The sequence below is a fragment of the Hemicordylus capensis genome, chromosome 3 (assembly GCF_027244095.1).
Source record: "Hemicordylus capensis ecotype Gifberg chromosome 3, rHemCap1.1.pri, whole genome shotgun sequence".
NCBI classification, from domain to species: Eukaryota; Metazoa; Chordata; class Lepidosauria; order Squamata; family Cordylidae; genus Hemicordylus; species Hemicordylus capensis.
Genome location: NC_069659.1, coordinates 89,919,503 through 89,942,829, shown reverse-complemented (window position 1 = coordinate 89,942,829; position 23,327 = coordinate 89,919,503). Strand labels below are relative to the sequence as shown.

Genomic DNA, 23,327 nt, shown 5'->3' with positions numbered 1-23,327 from the left:
AGATAGGGCTGAGAGAGATTCCTGCCTGAAGCCTTGGAGAAACCTCTGCCAGTCTGTGTAGACACTACAGAGCTAAATGGACCCATGGTCTGACTCAATATATGGCAGCTGCCTATGTTCCTATGTAACAGGGCAGCCATGTTGCTGGCTGCCATTTTTGTTTTCCAGTAATGCAGTGTGCTTATCCCTGTTGCTACTTCTAGGGCACTCTAGGTCTCCACTAAGATAACCCCCACAAGGGTTTGGGGGATGCTTGTGTTGTTGATAGTGGAGTTGGTAGTGGTGGCCTAGAGTATTCTGCAATATTTGTATACCTATAATGCAATGCACTCATCTCCACTGTTCAGTCATTTGAATGCAATGTGCTAATTTCTGTCAATACATCTAGTGATGCAGTAAAGGGGCAGATAAGTGCACTGTATTATAGATAAACAACGATGGTGGGCACCAGCAGCACATAGGCCCCTGCTAACTTAGCTGAAAGGCACCTTTTAAAGTGGAGACTCTCATAGATTTAGCAGGGAGAGAGAAACTGGCCCTATCCAACCCCGGGGCATTTTTCATACAGGGCTTTTAGCTCGCAGCTCCTCTGGAATGAAGGGTGTACATTCACATATTGGCCAAATGTACTCCGAAGTCCCTACAAGCTATCTGGGAGCAGTTCACACACAATTCAGGTTTTTCATTGTGCATTAGAGTGTAGCCCAATTTATATCCAGGGTAAAAAAAGCCTTGCAGTAAACTTGCAGTAAAACCGGCTGTGTGAAAAACACCCAGGGAAGTGTTTTTCCAATGGCTGTTGCTGGTGTCTACCTTGTGTTTCTTTTTAGATTGTGAGCCCTTTTGGGATAGGGAACCATTTTTCTTTCTTTTTCTTTGTAAACCACTTTGTGATAGTAGTGTGCATGGAACTGGTCTGGGGCCATGTAAGAGGCCTCCGGACTGGTTCGGAATTCGGCCGGTCTAGCGGGTGGGGGGGAGTGTGGCTTTAAGGGAGGGGGGCAGTACTTACCGCTCCCGCCGCTTTCCCCCCTCCAGCGCTCGACTTCTTAGCAAAGTTTTTGGGGCGGCAGGGTTCCTCCCTGCCGCCCCTGCCCCCATCGTTGTCTGGAATAAGGAGAAGTTGCTGGAGGTTCTGTGCAACTTGCCGCCATTCATGCGCAACATGTGATGTGTGCAGCGTGCGTGGCCGCGGCGATGGCCGCATACATGGCGGCAAGTTGCATGGAACCACCGGCAACTTCTCCTTATTCCAGATAACGATGGGGGCAGGAGTGGCAGGGAGGAACTCTGCCGCCCCCAAAACTTTGCTAAGAAGTCGAGCTCCGGAGAGGGAAAAGCGGCGGGAGAAGTAAGTACTGCCCCCCCCCCCATCCTTAAAGCCACACTCCCCCAGTGCTGGACCAAGCCTCAGTGGTTCCATGCACATCCCTACTTTGTGAACTGTTTTTGTTGAAAAGTGGTATATAAACATTTGCAACAATAATACTAATTAATTATAGCTGCTAAAGAGCACTCTGGGCCACTGCTGTCATTAAGGTAAGCTCTCTATCATCGGTTTGGTGCCAGTGGTAATGGTAGCAGCTCGGAGTGCATCTTAACAGCCACATTGGCATTTGCCTCCTTTTCCCACCAGGGTCTCAAGGGCCTGTCATGGTCTCTTTGCTCTGGGCCCTCAACAAGTACTCCAGATGGCCAACCCCTGACTTTTCATGGGCCCTGTTGAAGTCATTGAGGAGTTTGAGAGCTGTGTTCTTCAGGTGTTGTTTTTTTTTTATTTTGTATTGATTTTATTGTTGTTATGGCTTATGGCCAAACAAATAAAACGTACCACTATTTGTGTTCCCATCTTACTGATGTGACTGTATTTTACCTCTCTTAGCTTCCTACCAATGACTAATATAACATGCTAAAATTTCTGGAGAAATGAATTGTATCACTCCAGTTCAGACACTTTGAAGATTCTGGTTTTTAAAACAGAAATATATCCACATTGGACAGACATTGCTAAAAAAAACAACCCTTGCCTGTTCTTCCTCCCCCACCCCCCACAGTTGTAAAACAGCTGTCTTTAAATAGAAGCATCCTCTGCAAATGATGTATTAAAACCTCCAGCCCTTTTTGAAATTTGGCATGGATATGCTACATATCTAAACTTTGTTGAGCTCACAGGACATCAAAACAGGGCTGAAATTTTTCATGGGTATGAGTTTTTACATGAGTTTTCTTTCCAGACTTCCTGCTGAATCAGAAATGGGAGATCTTAGCATTTCAGTACATCCAGTTCTAATTCTGACTAAACCTAGAGGGCAGAGATATGCAAGGGGAAAACCAGGAATAATGGAATAATTTTAAATAATGGCTTTATGGTTCCAGTTAATTTAAATATCTGGCATATTTAAATTCATATTGAGGCTGTTCTCATGAGCAGCCAAGACTGGGCTAGGGCAGCTAAGCCCTGCTCCAGTGGCACCTCGGTGGCAAACTCAGCTAAGAAGCCGGGCTCTTAAATGAGCTCAAAGGAGTGCTCCTTTAACCTCATTGAACTGATCACCTGTCCGTGCCATCTGAAACCCTGACAAGCGCCTGCCTGTTGCTGGGGGGATCCCCACAATGCACTGTGCGGTTGAATGGTGCATTGTGGGATTTCCGGGGAGTGGGATGATGCATCCTGACCCCCGCAACTCCGCACTCCCCGTGGCAGCGCAATTCACATGCCCAGCAACTCCACAGAGATCATCTGCCAGGAAGGCGAGCTTCTGCTGCCTTCCCCACCACCCATCCTCAAATTCTCAGTTGTGAGAATTGGCTCATTCTGTTTTTCATGGTCAGTAATGGCCATCTTTAAGGCCTCAGTTGTTCAGAATGTCTGTATTTTGGTTGTCGAGGCAGGATGAGGCAGCTTGCTTCAGCTGGCAGATTTTAGGATAACATTGAAGGCAAGCATGTTGTCAATTATTAGTTTGTTGTCATATGTTTTCCTTCCTGCACATTCTGTTGATCATCTAAGGCCTTGTTCTGAGTGCCTTTGCCTTTTGAGGTAATGCAGGCATCAATTAGGAACAGGGCTTTTTCAGTGGATGCCCCAAAACTTTTAGGTCCCTTCATTTGGAAGACTGCTGAACCTCTAGTTTATGCTCCTTCAAATGCCAAGTTTTTTTAAAAAATTGTTGCTTTTCCATATAACATATGGGCTAAGTTTGATTGCTGTATCTAATCAGTTTTTGCTCTGGACAAAAGGCAAAAGTAATATTGATATTTATTTTTGTTTCATTATGCTGCAGTACTCTTTTGTTTCTGATGTTTTGTTTTATTCATTTTTGTTGTTGCATGGTTGATATCTTCATGTAAGCCACATTAAAAGATACTGTTATGTATGTATGTATGTATGTATGTATGTAATACATTTCTGTACCGCCCAAAACACAAGTTCTCTGGGTGGTTTACAAAACAATACAAACAGCCAATAAAAGATTAAAACATTTCAACAATTAAAATTAAAAAGTTGAAACTATTAAAACACAACTAAAACACAATTAAAACAGTATCTAATTAAAAGCCTGGGTGAACAAATGCGTGTTGACTGCCTTTTTAAAAGTTGATGGGGAGGTTCTTATTTCAGCATGAAGTGTGTTCCAAAGCCTTGGGGCAGCAATGGAGAAGGCCCATGCCTGAGTAGCCACCAGACGAGCCAGTGGCAACTGCAGACGAACCTCTCCAGATGATCTCAATGGGCGGTGTGGTTCATAGCAAAGAAGACATTCTCTTAAATACCCAGGGCCCAAGTTGTTTAGGGCTTTATAGGTTATAACCAAAACCTTGTACTCTGCCCGGAAACTTACTGGCAGCCAGTGTAGATGTTTCAAGATAGGAATGATATAGTCTCTCCGGGATGACCCAGAGACCAATCTGGCTGCCACATTCTGGACTAACTGCAGTTTCCAGACTACGTACAAAGACTACGTACAAAGACTACGTACAAAGACTATGTACAAACTACATAGACTACGTACAAAGGCAGCTCCACATAGCACCTTGCAGTAGTCAAGTCTGGATGTGTCCAGCGGATGTACTACTCTTCTGAGATCATTTATCTCAAGAAATGGACACAGCTGGTGTATCAGCTGAAGCTGATAAAAGGCACCTCTGGCCACTGCCTCAACCTGGGACACCAGGGAGAGTTTTGTGTCTAGAAGCACTCCCAGACTCCGTACCTGTTCCTTCTGGGGAAGTGTGACCCCATCCAGAACAGGCAGATCAAAATCATCTCCCGAGTTCCAACCCCATACAATAAGTACCTCCGTCTTATCTGGATTCAGTCTCAGCTTATTACCTCTCATCCAGCCCATCACTGCCTCCAGGCAGGCATTTAGGGAGGCTATGCTTTCTCCTGATGATTTTGACATGGAGAAATAGATTTGGGTGTCATCAGCATACTGATAACACCCTGCACCAAATCTCCTGATGATCTCTTCCAGTGGTTTCATGTAGATGTTAAACAACATTGGAGACTACTGTTGTGGGAAAAATGTAAACTAATGTAATATGTGTTTTTGCCACCATGGGATGCCAATTACATACCGGTATTCTTCCTTGGGCACAAAAAGGGCTGCCTCTATAACTTGTCTTCCTGACTCTAGTAGTGAAAATACTACTAGTATATGTCATCTAGCTCCTAAGCTATTGATATGCTATTTGTAACAGAAATATGTAGAAATTCAACTGATTAAAATGAAATAATGCCTAAGTTTGATGGGAGAAATAGCAACTCAAGTTGTCAATATTGCTCACACCAAATACAGGATTAGTATCTCTAATTGATTTCAGTGAGCTTCAGATGAAGCCTTGCATTAGCTCACATTCATATATTTATTGGCAATTATTAATCCATTTGTAAAACGAAAATCCTAAAGCAAACCCACGGTGAATGTATTATTCTAAACAGATGCAATACAAAAATGAGATTTTTCTGTGAACAAGATTTTTTTCCAGGCACTGCCAAATTTTAACTGAGTTCATTCTTTTATGAGTAACCATCCTGTGTGTATACTGTGACTGAAATCTCATTCTGGTTTCCTTCCTGATTGTCAAATAATTGCCTGTCTTTTAAAAAAAAGGTGCATTCCTAATTTTTGTGAAGTCTAGACGGAATACTCAAAAGTCCCTTTGTATTTTATTTATTAGAGCTGGCTGGAAAATCTAGAAAGCTTTTTGTTTTTAAGTGCTGTCCTTTTAATCATTAACATTTCAAATTCCAAATGGTGAAAGCCACATCTGAATCCTAAGACTGAAAGAATAATGGCATACTAAGAATAGATTCATATAATGATGTTGACCACATAGGAGAAGGAACACTACTGTGATACATAAAGATCTGAGGTTAATCTTGACAGTTCCTCAAAAGCTACAGGTGATGGTTGTGGAGGAAAACTCAAGCCCATGAAACTAGTGTCATCAGAACAACAGCCTCATATGCCCAACAGTGAACTGTGAATGAGATGTTGATACTTTTTATGATGCCTTTGGAACTCCTTGAAATCCGTTGTATATAGGGTTGCCCTTGGGGTTGCCAACTGACAGAAAAAAATGGCCTGGTCTGTTGTGCCTTTGATGGTAGCTTGGTCTTCAGCTGGCCCCAATGCCGCTGTTACATAGCCTGCCTAACAAGGTGTTCCAGGAGTAGCCCTTCCATGAGGCAAGATGAGACTATAAGCACCTCAGGCAGCAGTTTGTGGGCTATTAGCAAGGCAGCAAGATGCCTTCCTGCACCCCACTTGTTTTTTTAAAAAGGGAAAGCGGGTGCATGCTTGGGTGGCAGCCTTTGGTGTTCTGCCTCAGGTGCACAGAAGTCTTGAGGCAACACAGGCAACTGGTTTTTTGTGGCAGCTGCAGTGGCTGGCAGTTAGCTTCTAGCCCAAATCAAGATGTTTGGTCTGAACTGCAACATGCATATATCAGATATTGAAGCTCTTCTCACGTTCAGTGAGAAGAGCTTCTAGCCGGTCTGCAGGGAGAGCGGGCTTAGCCCACTTTCTCTGCAGATGATCAAATGTGTAGCTCTGGGCAGCTGGATTGGCCACCCACATGACTGCCGGCTCCTTCACGGAGCTGGTGGGGGCTGTGTGGCCCCCAGAAGTCCCAGGATGTCTCACTTGAGTGTGCGGGGCATTTTGAGGGGACCCCTATACCAATCGGGGGTCTACTCATGTGTCACCGCGCACTGTGGCGGCACTATTAGTTTTGTAAGTCTTCTCAAACACAGGAGAGACAGAGTAAAATATATGTTATGTTTTATTTATCTTCTTTGTTCTTCAAAGTGACAGTTGTACTGGCACAGTCATGCCAATATATATTGAGGCTATTGTCACGTGCGGTGGAAACTGGGCTAAGGGAGCCCCGCCCGGTTTCCACCACGCGTGTGAACCGCCGGGAGCCACAGTGACTCATGAGTAGTCCCCGACGTTGTTTGTGGTTTTTTTTTAAGAAAAAGAAAAAATGAAGTACAGATTTAAAGTGAACACAAATTACCTGCTTCTTGTTGTGTCCTTATTCACTGTTGAATAATCACGAGGTGGGATCACACTGTCACCATTACTGAATCGACTTGTGTTTTTTGGGGGGTGGGGAGTGTGACTTTATCTTAATTGAAGGTGGCACAAAGTTTTTGGTGACACCTTCACCAGAATGGAAATTGCAAGTGGAGGTACCCATCTTATCTTCCGTGCCATATAAGCTGTAAATACTTTGTACAGTTTGGTATATAGGAATATAGGAAGCTGCCATATACTGAGTCAGACCATTGGTCTATCTAGCTCAGTATTGTCTTCACAGACTGGCAGCGGCTTCTCCAAGGTTGCAGGCAGGAATCTCTCTCAGCCCTATCTTGGAGAAGCCAGGGAGGGAACTTGAAACCTTCTGCTCTTCCCAGAGCGGCTTCATCCCCTGAGGGGAATATCTTGCAGTGCTCACACATCAAGTCTCCCATTCATATGCAACCAGGGCAGACTCTGCTTAGCTATGGGGACAAGTCATGTTTGCTATCACAAGACCAGCTCTCCTCTCCTATGATGATAGCTTTAGAATTGAGGCTCCATGTACCCACACTTTGCGTTAATCAGAGATATATCCAGCTTGGATGCATCCCTTCCAAGCCAAATGTCAAACTGAAAGACCAAGGCAAAGTGTGAGTGCATGAAGTGCATTTCTAAAGCCATCATCTTATACAATACTACACAAAGTCTTTACACTTTATACGGCATGGAAATTAAGATGGGCACCTTAACTTGCAATTTCCACTTTTTTTAGAGCACAAGTGAAAATGTAAAACATCTTAACGTTCCTCTTAAACCAAAGGTTTTTGGATTACCAAATAGTATTCTAGCTCTTTGCCTCAGATCTGAGTTTCATCTGCGCTCTAATGCACACACCAAATTTCTTCATTAGAAGGGTTTCCTCATTCATGCCGATAGAGGAAAGAACTTTGTTCACATATTCCCTTGTGTACAGTGTGCTGGGCTTCCCATTGAAATAAATGCAGAAGACCTATGTTTTTGAAAGAATTATGTGCAAGAACTAGAGTTCCTAAACCTGCAAAGAATAAATAGATCACTTATCTTCAATTCATCCCCACCTCATGACTTCATTTCAGCTACTGTAACTCATGGAGAAAATGTTGTGTACCTGCCTCTTTAACAGGCAAGCCTAGATGACCCCAGTATTAGGGGTGTGTACAAAATTGGTTTGCCCAGTTCAGTTCGATTGGTTTTTTGACTGGAGTCACGCAGATGGCCAGTGCACATGTATGGTGGCCTCCAAAATGGACACCACCACTGCAGAGAGTTCCTGAAAGGGCTGAAAATGAGGGGGAAACGCCAGATACTCTCCGGGCCATAGCAGCACCCTGCAGAGGCAGTGAGTGTTTTTTTTTTAAACAATTTATTTATTCTTATGTTAGAACCCCCAAACCAGCCCTGAGTTGGCCAGGGGCATTCAGTTCTACTTCGATCTGAGCCGGACCTGTTCGATGGCGAACTAGCTTCAGGTCGAGCCGGTTCTCACATCCCTACCCGGGATTATAAGGTCATATGGAAGGCCTGGGGAAATACTTCAATTTTTGCAGCAGAAACCTAGTGAGTTGTTGGGCCTTTATAGTCTCCTCAGCAGCCTGAACAGTCTTGGGCCTAGACAGACTAGAAACCAGAGACAGTTTTCAGATAACTCCTTCCTTATATTATTATTTCTTGTTTACACAGTCAGACAGGTGTTATTGACTGGTTTGTTTTATCTAAACATCGAGTCCTTCTCAAGGACCTGGGGTGGCTGAATTTTTTATTATTATAGATATCGTTGCAGAATATAGACTGTTCCCAGTAAAGTTGCTTTTTGTAATTGGCTGATGGTGATTTCTATGGCCCCTATGGTGTTGAGGTGCTCTTCAAGTTGTTTTGGAATTGCACCTAGGGCGTCCGTTACTACTGGGATTATTTTGGTCTTTTTCTGCCACAGCCTTTCAATTTGTAGAACTTTGTATTTTGTTGTTTTTTTTTCTATTTCTTTTTCTTCTATTCTGCTATCCCCTGGTATTGCTATGTTGATTATTTTAACTTGTTTTTCTTTCTTCTCGACTACAGTTATATCTGGTGTGTTGTGTGGCAGATGTTTGTCTGTTTGTAGTCAGAAGTCCCATAATATTTTTGCATCTTCATTTTCGACAACTTTTTCAATTTTATGGTCCCACCAATTTTTGGCTACAGGTAGTTTGTATTTTTTGCAGATGTTCTAGTGTACCATCCCGGCTACCTTGTCATGCCTTTGTTTGTAGTCAGTCTGTGCGATCTTTTTACAACAGCTGATTAGGTGGTCCACTGTTTCATCTGCTTCTTTACAAAGGCGGCACTTGCTGTTTGTTGTTGACTTTTCTACTTTTGCTCTTATTGCATTTGTTCTTAGTGCCTATTCTTGTGCAGCCAGTATTAAACCCTCTGTTTCTTTCTTCAAGTTGCCATTCTTAAGCCATTGCCAGGTCTTGGTGATGTCTGATTTTCCTCTTACATTGTGCAAATATTGACCATGCAGTGGCTCATTTTTCCATTTTTCTGCTCAGTTCTTGACTTGTTTTTTCTTGTAGGCCTGCTTTGTTTCATTGGTGTTGAATAGTTTCTCGTTATTGACCATTTTAAGTGCATCTTCTTTACTGTCCTTTACATATTCTTCAAGGCCTCTTTTCTCCTCCTCTACTGTTTGATGGACTTGCAGCATTCTTCTTCCACCTGAGCTGCGAGGGAGGTATAGCCTGTCTACATCACTGCGGGGGTGCAGAGCATGATTGATGGTTATTATTTTCCTGGTCTTACGATCTAGTGCCTCTAGCTCTGCCTGGGTCCAGTCTGTTATTCCTGCAGAGTATCTGATAACAGGTATAGCCCAGGTGTTTATGGCTTGTATGGTGTTCCTGCCATTGAGTTTAGACTTTAGGATTTTTCTAACTCTCCTGATGTATTCACTTCCAATTTTTCTTTTAACTTCAGTGTGTGCAATATTATCAGCCTGGAGAATGCCCAAGTATTTGTAATGTTCTTTCTCTTCCAAGTTCTTGATGTTGCTTCCATTGGGCAGTTCTATTCCTTCTGGGTTTTTTATTTTTCCTCTGTTCATTATTAATGCAGTACACTTGTCTAGTCCAAACTCTATTATTATTCGAGTTTATTATTAGAGCATTATTATTATTATTATTATTATTATTAATTATTATTATTATTAGGGGGATGGGCAACTATTGGCTGAAACTTAATCTGTGTCCTATGGGTTTGGACACTCTGGTCCTGGCTGATAACTATAGATTGGGATGGGAGACAGTACTTACGGAGAAATGTTTGTCCTATGGACTGCCCCCAGGGTATCTGTTGTCCTTAGGCTTAGCCCAAGCTAAGAGAGTACTTGCACAGAGAATAGAGGATGTGGAACACCAAAATGATCTCAGTATGATCTCTGATTTCAACCGAGAGCATTTTCTAAGTATCAGCCATTCCCCAGTGAAATATCTATCGGCATTTACTTTTTCTAAATTATATAAAGCATTCTTTAGAGTAGGTATGATCTCCTCCCCTAGGCAATACTTTATGGCAAGTGTAATAAAATGCCTCAAGCAAACAGGATCTGTCTCTGTGGTGAGGAATCACCCGAGATAATACAGCATGTTCTTTTATACCGCTCCTGTTGTAAAGACTTACATGCTAGGCTGGGTGTTATTTAATAGACCAGGTAGGGGTGAATCTTGCTATACACTAGGGCTGTGCATTTTGGAATTTTCTTGTTTCGATTTGTATCCAAATCAAAACACCCCCGTTTTGTTTTGTACCCAAATTTTCTGAATCCGAATCAGCCTTGTTTTATTTTGTAGCCGAATTTTCCGAATCCGAATTGATTTGGATTTTTAAAAAGGGTCCCAGGGCAAAAAGAGTGGGTGGTGGTGGTAGTGTCAAATGGGTGGAAGGTACCACCCAAATTTCAAAGAAATTAGGCAAAGGGTGGATTTTTTGGTGAATTTTTTTAAGTTTACACATCTTTAAGAATTTTCCCATAGGGAATAATGGGGATTCTAGCAAATGTATTGCTTAAAATCAAGGTGAAAGGGATGACCCAGAGCGGAGTGTGGTGGGTGGTAGTGCCCAATGGTGGCAAGGAAACTTCCAGAATTATTTCAAAGGAATTGGGCAAAAAGCTGATCTTTTGGGATTTGTTGAAGTTTACATGTCTTTAAGATTTCTCCCATAGGGAATAATGGAGGTTTAGGTTTCAGCAGCCCCATAGTTCCACTTGGGGGGCACTGGGGTTGCCCAGAGCGAGGGGTTGTGTAGTGCACATAGGGTGCCAACCACCCCCATACCCACAAGCCCATGGGGTACTGGGTTTTGTTGTTTCTGAGGTGTTCATTGTAGATTCTCTGGTAGCATATGAGATTTTCAGTGAAAAACAAGAATTCACTCTCATATGCTACCAGAGAATCTACACTCAGAACACCACAGAAACAACAGACCCAAGCACCCTATGGGTTAGCAATCTTTCCCCTGGCCAATGTGGGGTCAGTAAAGAGTGGCAAGAAGCAAAAGGGCCAATGCAGAACAAGGAGGGAATTGTCAGTAGGTCAGCCCATGATTTAGGTCACCGATCAGAAGGCTGGAAGGGTGGGAAATTCAAAGAGATGTCAAACACAAAATGGAGACTGACTCAGAGATCACCACAAAATGGAGGTCCGAAACAACAAAACCTTTTGTAGCCGAAACAGGGACGTTTTGTTTTGTATACAAAACTTTTGGATCTGGAAAATGGGTGTTTTGTTTTATCTACAAAACACCCGAAACAGGCTGTTTTGGGTACAAAACATTTTGTATCTGAAACGTTTCGCACATCCCTACTATACACTGCTTCTCGTCTCTGATAATTGGGTAGATACTACTTGAAAGGTATCTAATTTTTGCCTGGCAGCCATTAAGACTAGGCAACAAAGGACTTCCGATGAGATTTAATTCAATCTTACATGCTAGAGGTTATGTTTAATTTGTCAAATATGTCAAATATGTTTAATTTTAATAAAACATATGTCAAATATGTTTAATTTGACCTGTTGTATTCATGGAGGCTGTTCACACATGCACCAAAGACCAGGCTTAGACAGCCAAGCCCGGTCTTTGGTGCACATTGGAACTGCCAGGAGCTGCCTGGCTCCCAGCAGTAGCACTGTGGCAAACCCTGTAGGGAGCCCCGGCTGTTAACCAGGTTAAGGGAACAAGCAGGCTCTTACATCGGCTAACTGATTGTATGTCAGTGACGTGCAGCACTGTGTGGCTCCTACACATGAAGTAGCTTCCTGGCCTGTATCAGAAAGCTCCCCATAATGTACTGTGCACCCGTGCAGTGCATTATGGGAGTTCTGGGGGCTTCCCAGCCCACAAACCTCTATGCTGCTGGAAACAGCAGGCAGTCATCTGGGCGGGCAATGCACCACCCAGCAATGGCAGGGAGATCGTCTGTGGGGGAGGTAAACATTTTGACGCTTCCTCCCCTGCCCCCTTTTGAGCCCTTTCTACCGATCACGAGAAAGAGCTCATTGTATTGTATAATGCTACCAGGGGGTGTTTTGGCTTTTGGCTTTTGTGTATCTGATCATTGGTTGTAAATCAAGATTATTATTCTTCTTGTGCTTTTTATGAAAACACAATCTAAGTTTTCTGCACTGGACTTTTCCAGTGAGTAATCAGCTCTGTAGGCTCATTAGAAGAGGACTGGTGGGTGGTACTGCTGTTCTTACATATCCAGCAGAGAAAGTATACATTTTGTGAAAGTCTAAACAGTGACTGACATCTAGAGTAGCCTACTGGTAGTAAAGAAAGAAGTCCTGCTGGCACAAGGAACACCTTTCCAAGTTCTGCTGGGGCCACAAAGCTGACTTGGGCCAGGTGCATGACAGGGAGGAGTGAATGTTGATTTCTGGCTCTGGCTCTGGGAGTGCAGTGTGTCACCTGAAAGTTGCGCGGCACTCAGAAGCATGCTTTTGAATGGCACAAGGCACTCTCAGAGCCAGATCAAATGCTCTGCCTCAAATGCTCTCCCTGCCCTGCCTTCCCCAGGCTGCGAGGCCAGAATGATAGTAGGGAAGCTGTCCCTCACGCTAATGCATCTTCCTTTCTTGCTACTGGAAGACTGCTCTGGACATCAGCCAGTGTCATTAGAATAAATGTAAAATCAAATACATTATAAGCAAACTTGCACAGTTTGGAGGGTTCCTTGGTGACATAGGTCTTTTCCTGAAAGTGAATAGCCAGGTCATGTGCTCAGGCCCTCTTTCTTTCACAAGTAAACTCTCTAAAATCCACCATGGTGCAGCAGTCCTGTAGCTCTTTCACTCTGTTTAATGGACACTGTTCCTGGACTATATTCATGGTAAAATAAAGTAATCTAGTGGGAATCTAGGATAGAGGCTCTCTTGTCTTTTCTTTTTAATTCATGGGCTGACCTCAGTAAGCCAAAACGCATGCTAATTTCACATGCAGTTTACAAGGACAAAGGAGCAGATTCCACTTTATTATTACAGACGGTAGCGATGTTATTGGCAATACTCATCAGACAGGAATAGCTGGAGACTGTACATTTATATTGGGGCATTCTTGTTCAAGTGCCTGTACATGTACTGCACACAGTGTTCCTTGTGAGAGAGCCATTTGTTGTGCTAACATTGCTCCTTTGAATTCCTAGTATTGGAGCAAAAGCTTCCCGCTATTCTCTGCCTGGGGATTGAAAATATAGCTGAATGAGGCTTCTTTTATGCAGCTAAATTATACAGGGTTTTTTTTTTTCTGTTTAAAACTCGAAATGAAAAGAAAATAATATTTGTGTTTGCTTTGTAAGTCTGCCCACCCATATAAATGTCATATTAAGGGAATCCTGGCATCAGCTATGCATGGGTTAGTCCCATTGAATACCCAGGATATTTATGAATTTGATGCAGGCTTGCAGCCTTAACTCTTAGCATTTGCCCCTGAAACAGAGATAAGGCTGGTAACAGCAACCTGGTATGGTGAGGATTGTTTAGGACACAATCCAGGCCTACCACAGCCAAAGCACCCACATGTTGAGGATTCCTATTGAGCCCGCCTCCCCTCAGCACATGTATGTAGCCATTATGGGAAATGGGGATTTGTGTGCACCTCCCAGGTCCTCCTCCAGATCTTCCTATCTGCTCAATGGAAGTTGCTCCTGGTTGTGTTAGAGTACCAGAAGTGTGTATAGGCACCCCATAATGCTATTTTGTAGTTACTTTTAAATGTTTCAATTGATGTTCTTGTTCTTACTGAATGATTGTGTTTTACGTTTTGTAAGCCCCTGAGAGCATTATTTCAAGAACGTCTCCTCCATCTTGAATCAGCGTGGATGATATCAACAAAGACTATTCTGTTGAGGCCTCTCTATGTGTCCCTACAGCTGTAGAAAATTTGGTTAAAATTGGTTAGGTGGTTCACAAGTTAGCCCACTTGCACCTCAAACATTTATGCATCTGCCATCTTGAATTGGGGTGGATGACATCATCACAAACAACACCGTTGGGGTGGATGACATCATTGAATTGGGGTGGATGACATCATCACAAACAACACCATTGGGGTGGATGACATCATCACAAACAACACCACTGAAGTGTCCCTACATGTCTCTACAACTCGACCCGATTTGGTTTATATTGGTCCAGGCATTGTGGAGTAGATAGATACAGACACACACACACACAAACACAGATGGACACACAGACACACACACAGATAGACACACAAATGTGTGTGTCTGTAGATACAGACAGACAGACACACACACGGACACACACGGAATGTCGAGTGATCTCATAAGCCTACCGGAAAGTAGGCTAAAAATGAGAAGGAGGTGGTCCATCAGCAGAGGGCTGGGGCCATGGGTGTAACTATAGGCATTCAAACATATTCAAAAAAGTGAGTCAGCCTCCCCCAGGGGCCACCAAGGACCTGTATCCTCTCTCCACTTCTGCTGCCTCCTCCTCCTCAGGCTCCAAGTTCTGCCCCTACCTCTACTGTTGACCACTGCCACCCCTGCCACCAGCTCTTGCAGCATCAGCAGAGAGGAAACAAACAGTCCGCCAGTGTACCTGGTGTGTGATGTAAAAGCTGCTGGGAAATGGCAGCAGGCAGGCATGCACACCCACACACCCATTTGCCAACCAAGCTTTTGTACATCAGGTGTGCTGGCGAACTGTTTGTTTCCTCCCCACTGGCACTACAAGAGCTGGTGGCAGGCAGGAGGAGGTAGTGGATGCTGCTGGGGTGGGGCAGGCTTTGTGGTAGCAGTAGCAGCTGCCGTCACTCAACTATAAAATGTAAAAAAAAGGGGGGGATCAGGCGCCACTGCGTGGGGCTTCCTGGTGTACTCCCATGGGTGTTGATCTTGTACACAGTTTGACAACACCTAAAGAGGGCTGTTGTCTAGAACACAACTGAGCTCTTACATCTCTCCTAGCCTGGTTACCTATGCCAGGCTCTGCCCCTTCTGGGATGAATGTAGATATTTAAAAGAGTGATCCTTGTACCTGGAGCCTTGCACTCCGTTGGCTATTTCCATCCATACTATATTGGTTTCTCTTGGTTGGAAGTGGAGATGAGGTGGTCCTTGGTCACAAGGTCAGTGACTCCTCAGGCTGTGGGTTCCAGTTCAAGGGGTGCCACTCAGTGGGTTCTGTCTAGAGGATCTCCATCTCAGGGAGCTCTGGACTGTTGTCTGTGCCTGGCACCTCTGTAACTAACACCCCCATATATTCAGTCTACTATAGATTACATGGGAAAGGCTGAGGATTCTGTCTTGTATACAATGACCAAAATTAGTTGAAGCATTGTTTTAAAGGGTCAAATTCTAAACTGAGCTACCAAAATTAAAATAAAAGATTTGAACTGACATTTATCCAAAAAAATCCATGTGCCATCAGGTACACTTCATGAACTTTGAATGAAATTCAGTGTGAAGCTTTTCGGGTGGAATGCATCTCTGAGGGACAAAAATCAAACACAGCTCTGGCATCAGCCATTGCAATTTTGTTTCAAGAGGAAGTCCCAGTATTTAAAGCAATCAATCAAAACTTCTAAGCCCAAAATTATTTTACTGGTCTGTTGACACTGGGCAAGCCTGCCCTGTGATACCATCCAAGTTACTACATGTGTTTTATCAGAGGCCAGTGGAAATTCTTCTATATCTTTTACATAAAAGTGCACTTTTACATTCTAAAACAAAGATCCATGCCACCCTCTACTCTACTCCTGAGGTTTAACTTTCTTTGGTTGTTTTAAGAATCGTTGGATTTCTTCCCCCACCTTTTGTGCTTTCTCCTTTGGGGACCATGTGTCAGGAACCAGCAGCTGTCTTTGGAACTAATAAGCAGAATGCATGGTGACTTCATTAGCCACACACATCACAGAGGGCTAATCCCCATCCTCCCCCGCCTGTGTCAGCAGCACACTGCATGTCTAGCTCTTCCTTGGTAACTTGTTAAACGCTCGTATTCCCACAAAGGCGCACATCACTGCAGCAGAGCAGACTAAACTGGATTTAATAAAAATCTTTAGGCAGTGATTCACTGAACAAAGATCTGATTGTGTCTGACCTGGACTTTTCACAGCCGGAAGCTTGTGGGACATTCAGCAGTACAGACTAAATGGAGTTTACTAGTCTACATGGGCTGAAGTAACCATGTGTGCAGCAGTAACAGTGGAAAGATGGGACTGAAACTGCTGTGGCACTTTAGGTGGTATTATAATGTTGATATTACATTTGCATGTGTTTTGGGTCTGGTTGTGACTTGCAAGTGTCTAAATATACTCAAGCAAGAAAAAAGCATCAGTAAGCATATGAGGCTTAGTTTGTAAAGCCAAATTGACCTGAGTGCATAGCAGTCAATGACAGAACTCTCATTGGGTTTAAATGGACCCAACATGCATTTGTAGACTCTCTTGTAAACTCTCTTGTACACCTGAATCAACCTTCTCTTGATCATTATGTTTGGCTTCAGTTACTGCTATCATAGATGTAACAAAATCCTTCATATTACGACTATAATTTTCTTCCCCTGAAATCCATTTATTCTGATATGAAGGTTTGAGGTAGGCTAGATGCTTTCCAACAGGGTAAACAGCTAATGAGTTTGCTCTGTGAGAGCTCTGTATGTTCTGGGCTGCATACATCACCAGAGAAAGGAAGAGGTATGTGCTAGACCTAAAGAGAGCCAGGATGGTGAATAAAGTCTAAGTTCCTCCTTGATGCTCAAAAAGCTCTCTGAATATGCGGCTCTGGCTCAGAGCACATTTCAAATAAATAAAAGGAAAGTTGATGTTTTAACACTATGCCTTCAGAAGTTACCTTTCACTTCTTCTTTTTTACCACAGGAAGAAGCTCTCCAAAGGACTTGTGTGGTTTAATGCAATGGTCTATAGCTAGTGAGTCATGATTCACAACTTGATCATGCTGTTGGGGACACCCTGACCCCAACATTAAACCCAGCTTGGTTCACAACAATGGCCTGTGGTTGTGTACAGGCATACATTAAAAACAGGAGCCAGTGTGGGGGTTTTGCTCTTTTATGGTGAGCCCAGCAGCCCTTGGCCTTCACTCTTCAAATGACACCTGTATTTGCCTCTGCAGTAAATGCTGGGTTTCCTCATGACTTTCGCCCTGCCTACATGCTTCTGGTGGGGTTTTGGCCTTCTGGTGTGCGTGCTTTTTTTTTTTTTTTAAGCATTTATATCATGCCTCATTGAAAGGGCTTCCAAGGTGGTCACAGCACTTAATAAAACAATCAAAAGCTGAAAATGAAAAAACAAACGCCCAACAGTCTAAAAATTTTAAAGGGTAGAAAAACAGAGATAAAAGTCAAGGCACACCAGAGCAGCAAAACCATGTATTGTTTCAAGTTATGTACACCGCCACAAAATTGTTAGTGGTTTATAAATGTAATAAATAAACAAAAACATGAAATCCAGGGGCCAATAAATGAAAAGCCAGGTGAACAGGGCATTTTTTTTCACTGCCCATTTAAAGGCCATCTATGACCAGAACAGTCAAGGCTCAGGGGTGGGGGGTGGGAAGTGGGGAGGAAATGCCATAGGCTGGACGACATTACCAAGAAGGCTCTGTTTTTTGTCCCCACCAACTAAATTTCCATAGGGTGGAATGTGGAATAGGACTCCCAGTAATGAATACAGTGTGTGAGCAGGTTCTAGTGGGATAAGGCTGTCCCTCAAGTAACCATGTCCCAAACCATTTAGGACTTTATAGGTAATAAACAATGCCTGAGCCATTTCCGATTGAGAGGGAGTGTTGTTTGGCAGAAGGAATGTGGACGTAAGCGGGCAGAAAGATGCTGGCACTCAGAGGGTGGAATGTTGGGATGGAAAAGGTAGTTAGGTTGGCCAGTTAGGGTTGTTGGGTTTGGGGATGGTGTGGGAAGGGTGGGTAGGAATGGATTATAGGTTAGGAATAGGTAGGCTATTTCAATATAGTATTTTTAAAAACAGAATCTGTAAAGAAAGAAATGCTCACATACCCAAGCACTTTTAGCCCTGTTCAGATATTTTAAAAAGAGAGATGCTGTACTCGTGTATAGCATCCCGAGAGCGCACCAACAAGGCTCGCTTTGGTGCTGATGTGCTGAGAAACCTTATGCCGCCACACTTCCCATGCTTATGGTGTTTTTCTGAAGAGGAAAAGTAAGTGTGGACAGCACAGAGAGGGTGATGCTTCTCAGTGTGTCAGTGCTGAGGTGGGACTTTTGGGAGTGCTCGCAGGACATTATACTTTCAGGTGCGCTCTCAGGATGAGTAAAAGGTCCTTATTTTCATATGTGTGGACAGAAATTTTGATTTATACCTGTTCTAATTACTCTTATTTTATAAATACACCAATTAAAACATTGGTCTGCCTGGAGCCTCATGCACTCAGGTTTGAGCACCTGCCCTGAAGGAAAGCCCTGTGTTTCATTAAAAACTAGTGTTCTGAAGCCCGTTATAATAACGGGCGCTAGCCTTTTCCTCTCCCCTTTACTGTTTGTTTTTTTTTTAAATGCAGCCTCCGCTGCTGCCTCTGAAGTCCCACCCTCCCTCTCTCCCAGCTTCCGAAACCACCTTACCCTGTCCCGTTACAGTTGAGCAAAGAAAGTCCAAAATTGAGGAGGGAGAAAGGAGCTCTCAAGCAGTGCTCCTCCCTCTGCAAAGGCTCTGCCCGAACTGGCGCTTGGGACTGAAAGGACGCCTCTTGCGTCCTTTCGGCCCCAAGCGCCAGTTCGGGCAGAACCTTTGAAGAGGGAGGAGCACTGCTTGAGAGCTCCCCTCTCCCTCCTAAATTTAGGACTTTCTTTGTTCAACTGTAATGGGACAGGGTAAGGTGGTTTTGGAAGCTGGGAGGGAGGGTGGGATTTCGGAGGCAGCGGCGGAGGCTGTATTTTTGCTTTTCTGTTTACTTCGGCCTTCGCTCGGCCCCCGGTCCCGGCCTCCGTCTCCCTGCGGCGGTCTGGGCCTCCGCCGCCATTCCCCCTCCCGCCACCCACCGCGGCCCGTGTCTCCGGCCGGGGCGGCCACCCAGGGCTCCGGCGGGCCCGCCACCCACCGCCGCGGCGGCCCGCGGCTCCAGCGGGCCCGCCACCCGCCGCCGCCCGCAGCTCTGGCCGGGTCCTCCGCTCCCTGGGGCCTCTCCCTTGTCGCCGCGGGTGTCCTCTGGGCAAGGCGGCGGCGGCCAGTGTTCGCCGGCGCCGCTCACCCTGCTTTTTCGGGGCGGCCGCTTCTGGCCGCCCAAGATGGCCCCCGGGTGCCGGCCGTCGTGTCTCCCTTGCCCTGTTCTGCGCCTGCGCGAAGCGCAGGCGCAGAACAGGGCAGGGAGGCACGGACACACGCTTGGTGTCCGTCCACGGACGGACACCAAGCGTTTTATTAGAGAGGATAACAGTGAGTCAGTGATGTACTGTATGTAATGTCTAGCACCTTGAATTGCGCCTGGAGATATACCAGAAGATTGCAATGCCCTGGCATAATATACTCTGACCAATCAGCCCCAGAGAGTACCCTGGCTACCATATGTACCAACTGAAGTTTCTGGACAAACTTCAGGGGCAGTCTCATGCAGAGTGTATTACACTAGTCCAGTTGTGATGTAACTAAGGGATGGATTGCCATAGTCAGATCTGTCACGCAGTTGGTGCACCAGCCGAATCTGGCCACAGTCACAACTTGAGATTCCAGGGGCAGAACTAGATCGAGGAGTACTACAAGCTGCAAACCTGATCCTCAAGAGGAGTGCAATCCTGACCAGAACAGTAATAAACCCAAGCCAGAATCAGCTTCCTCTCTGACCAACAATGCCTCTGTTGTGATTGGATTAAATTTCCATTTTTAACCTACATCCAGTGCTTCACTGCAACCAGACAATGGTTCAGAACATTGTTAATGATATGGTTCTACATTCAGACAGTCACATGACACCAGATTTAAAAAACAGCCACCACCCAATTGTTTCTTTCTAAGATGAAAAACTGGTGTTTGAGGAGATGATGCTGCAAAGTCTGAGGCAAATTTTATGGTCAAATAGCCCAGTGTTCTGATCCAGAGCATGCAAACAAGGATCCAAAAGGCTAGAAGCAGATGATATGGCCTAGGCAAGCTGGTCATCAGGTTCTGGCATGGCAAACAGATTGAAGAGCTAGAGGCAGATGATGAGTTGTTGGTCAGGCTCCAGAGAAAGCAAGGCAAGGCTGTTTGGCACTTTATCTTACCAACAAGGAGCTCAAACTGGGGAGCCTAGCCTAGGAGAGTTCTTATATGTGGCCAGTGGGAAAACCAATCGGTTCCCCAGGTCACCAGATTCTTCTTGTATTGGCTGGCTATTTTTTTATTTTCATGACATTGATAGGGGACATTGTGGAAAAGTCCCAGTAAACTGACTTGGTGGCACAGAGAGTAAGGCATCTGAACCCTGCTGTTGGATAGTAAGGGCCAGGGTGCATGCACTCCACAGGAGTAACTCAGGATACTGCACTATCTAGAGTGGTTCCACAGGAGTGCATGTGCCCTAACTTAAGCTGGGCTGTACCTGTCATGATTTAAAACAAAACAAATTAAAAGGAGGGAAAGCGGAGGAGCAGCAAAGAAACAGTGAGATAAGTTAGGAGAGAGTACAAAGCAGAGAGGAAAAGAGAGGGAGAGTGTGCTTTTGTTGAAATAAAATGAGACCCATTATGCTTATAATTCCAAATCCTTCATTTTTATATAGTTTACTTTCAGTCTAAACTTTGTAATGTAAAACAAAGAAATGATTCCGTTCAAATGTCTGTTCTCTGGCACAAAATAATCACATCTGATATCTTTTTTGGTCTTTTTTTTTTGTTTGCAATTTCTGGAAGGGAAATCCTTCCTATAAGGAAGCCTAAATTTCTGCCATTCAAGGGGAAAACTATTCCCTTTGGAACACTGCAAGCAGGCTTGGAAGAGAACATTTGGCTCTAACAAAATGCTTTTTTGGATGGGAGCCTCCTTTTCTACCATTTAGTAGTTATACTTTCCAGCTCATACATACAAATGCTCTTTACATTTTCTTGGTGTCTCATACTTCAGTAAATTAACATCTGTAATAACTATGACATGCATGTGTCTACAGCAGTGTAGTTATCATTTTTATCATTTTATGCGGAAGCATTAGCCAATTTTGTAATTGTATTTCAAGACCTGTTTTAAGTCTTGTGTTTCCTTACTCCAAGACCACTTACAAAAAATATCTGCCTCTGATGAACAGATTACTGCATCTAAACTCTGCCTCCTAAGCAATACTCATAGCAAGCTGAATGCATTTTACCCAAACCACATTGTTACCCATGTTTTTGAGAATGATATGGAAAGACAAGTGAATCATGCTGTGCACTGGATTGAAAACCAAAACTGCAATCTATACTAAAATTCAGTAACTTGAACTACTGCTTCATATGGTAGCCTATAGTCTCGGTGGGAGAATGGCCTCACCATCCCAATAGATGCAAACCTTTTTCTTCCCCAACTTTAGGGGAGGAACTCCTTTGGATGGTAAATGCCATAGCACACATCCATCATACACCATGGAGTTGCATAACAGTACTTTTTTCCCTTCTTCCAAGAGTTTTTTTGTTTTTGTTTTTTAAGAGATGATCCAGAAAGGCACCTATCCATTTCAATTACTCCAGGACAATATTTAAAGTGCGCAGGGCCAGCAGCATTACAAAGTACCCTTGAACATCTGCCAAGGACCCATTGTCCTGAGAGGACACTGTGGCAGCCACTTCTGCTGCCTTCCCTGTCCCCATCAGGAGAATTGGACTTAACCAACAGCTTGTGCTAGCTGACTGGGTAAGCTCCCCTTACCATGGTGGTAAGTTTCTTTCATTCTTGGTGGCCACAGCAGCATTCTGGCCAGCTGTCATTTCCTCATCACAGTGTTCCATGTAGTGTCTTGATGCTATATGGGGCACTATTGAGGGATGGAGGAGACACATGCCAGTGGCAGCAGCTATTGAGGGATGGAGGAGACACATGCCAGTGGCAAGACACTGTTATTGCTGCCAGCCAGCAACAGAATGGAAGCATGGAAAAACGCTGCCCCTGCTGCTATCCCACCCAGGTAGGAGGGGGTCAACAGAGGTCACCTTGCTGAAAGGCCCTGAAAATCTATAACTGACCCTTTATGGAGAACATGGAAAAAAATTGTGGGTGAGATTTGGGATCAAGTGAGATAAGGCTTACCAAAAGCAAATGCAGACATTAATATTGGAACTCCTTCACAGGCCCTGCAAATGAAAAAGAGAGGACATTCACACAATCAAAAACTGTGTTCTACCCGGGTTTGGGAACTGTGTGTGCTCCCAATTTTCCATTGTGTACAAGCAAGGTAAGAGGAAAACCTGGGTAAAAGGGATTGTGTGGAAGCAAGGTAGGCACCACAGAAAAGCTACCCAGGTTTTCCCCCTACCTTGCTTTCGCACAACTGAAAATTGGGAGCACCCATAGCTTGCAAACCTGAGTAGAACACAGTTTTTGATTGTGTGAATGACCTCAGGGTATTGTGGGGGGGAAACTCTGCATCCAACAACCAGGGTTGTGTGCACAATGTCCCATTGCTAAATCATGGTCATGTGCACTCTGTCAAACATTATCTCATTTCTGGCCTCATTGCTCACCTGTTTGGATGGTCTGGTGAAGATACTGATTCTAAGTACCACTTCTCCAAAACAAAGGAGCAGTTCTCTCAGGACTAACAGTAATTCAGTGGGAAACTCCATGCACACAGCAATATGCATGCAGCTGAAAATTGCACAGAATGATCTCTGAATTGGGGCCATTATGTTCCATGGAACTAATTGGAGATTACATCCAGTGTAGACAAGACTGGGTATTAGAACACTGACTCAGAAAGCTTGTACTGATGGGAACCATCAACAGAATTTTATTTTTTTTCATGTGTCACTTCTGGAACCCAAGTTGAAGAAATTTGCCCTCAACACCCACTACTGGGAATCTAGTCACAGTACTCTCTCACAGTCCATTTTAGAAAATCACTAGTTTAGAACCATTTCCACAGTTACTCATACAAGAATGGTTCTGTTATTGTTTAGAAACCCATCCAAACTTCAGCAATGAAAGCCACACATGGTATTTTTATGAACATCTCCAAATGTCCTGAGAATGGGATGTTCTCAGCACTGAATGTCAAGTTTTTCCAGTGCACGCTACTGATACTAGTAATGCAAATGTGCA

General features: G+C 44.1%; 1 protein-coding gene across 5 annotated transcripts in view; it reads left to right on the top strand.

Moving 5' to 3' along the window:
* RUNX1 (RUNX family transcription factor 1) overlaps positions 1–23,327 on the top strand; it is a 284,318-nt gene that overhangs the window by 58,472 nt on the left and 202,519 nt on the right. Inside the window, exon 1 of one of the 5 annotated variants that reach the window (XM_053310341.1) lies at positions 7,801–7,911. The exons of 3 other annotated variants lie outside the window; for them this stretch is intronic. The gene's annotated coding sequence lies outside the window, so the exon portion shown is untranslated. Of the gene's footprint in view, positions 1–7,800; positions 7,912–11,997; positions 12,038–23,327 lie in introns of those variants that run through there. One more of the 5 variants, XM_053310340.1, reaches the window with a different exon arrangement.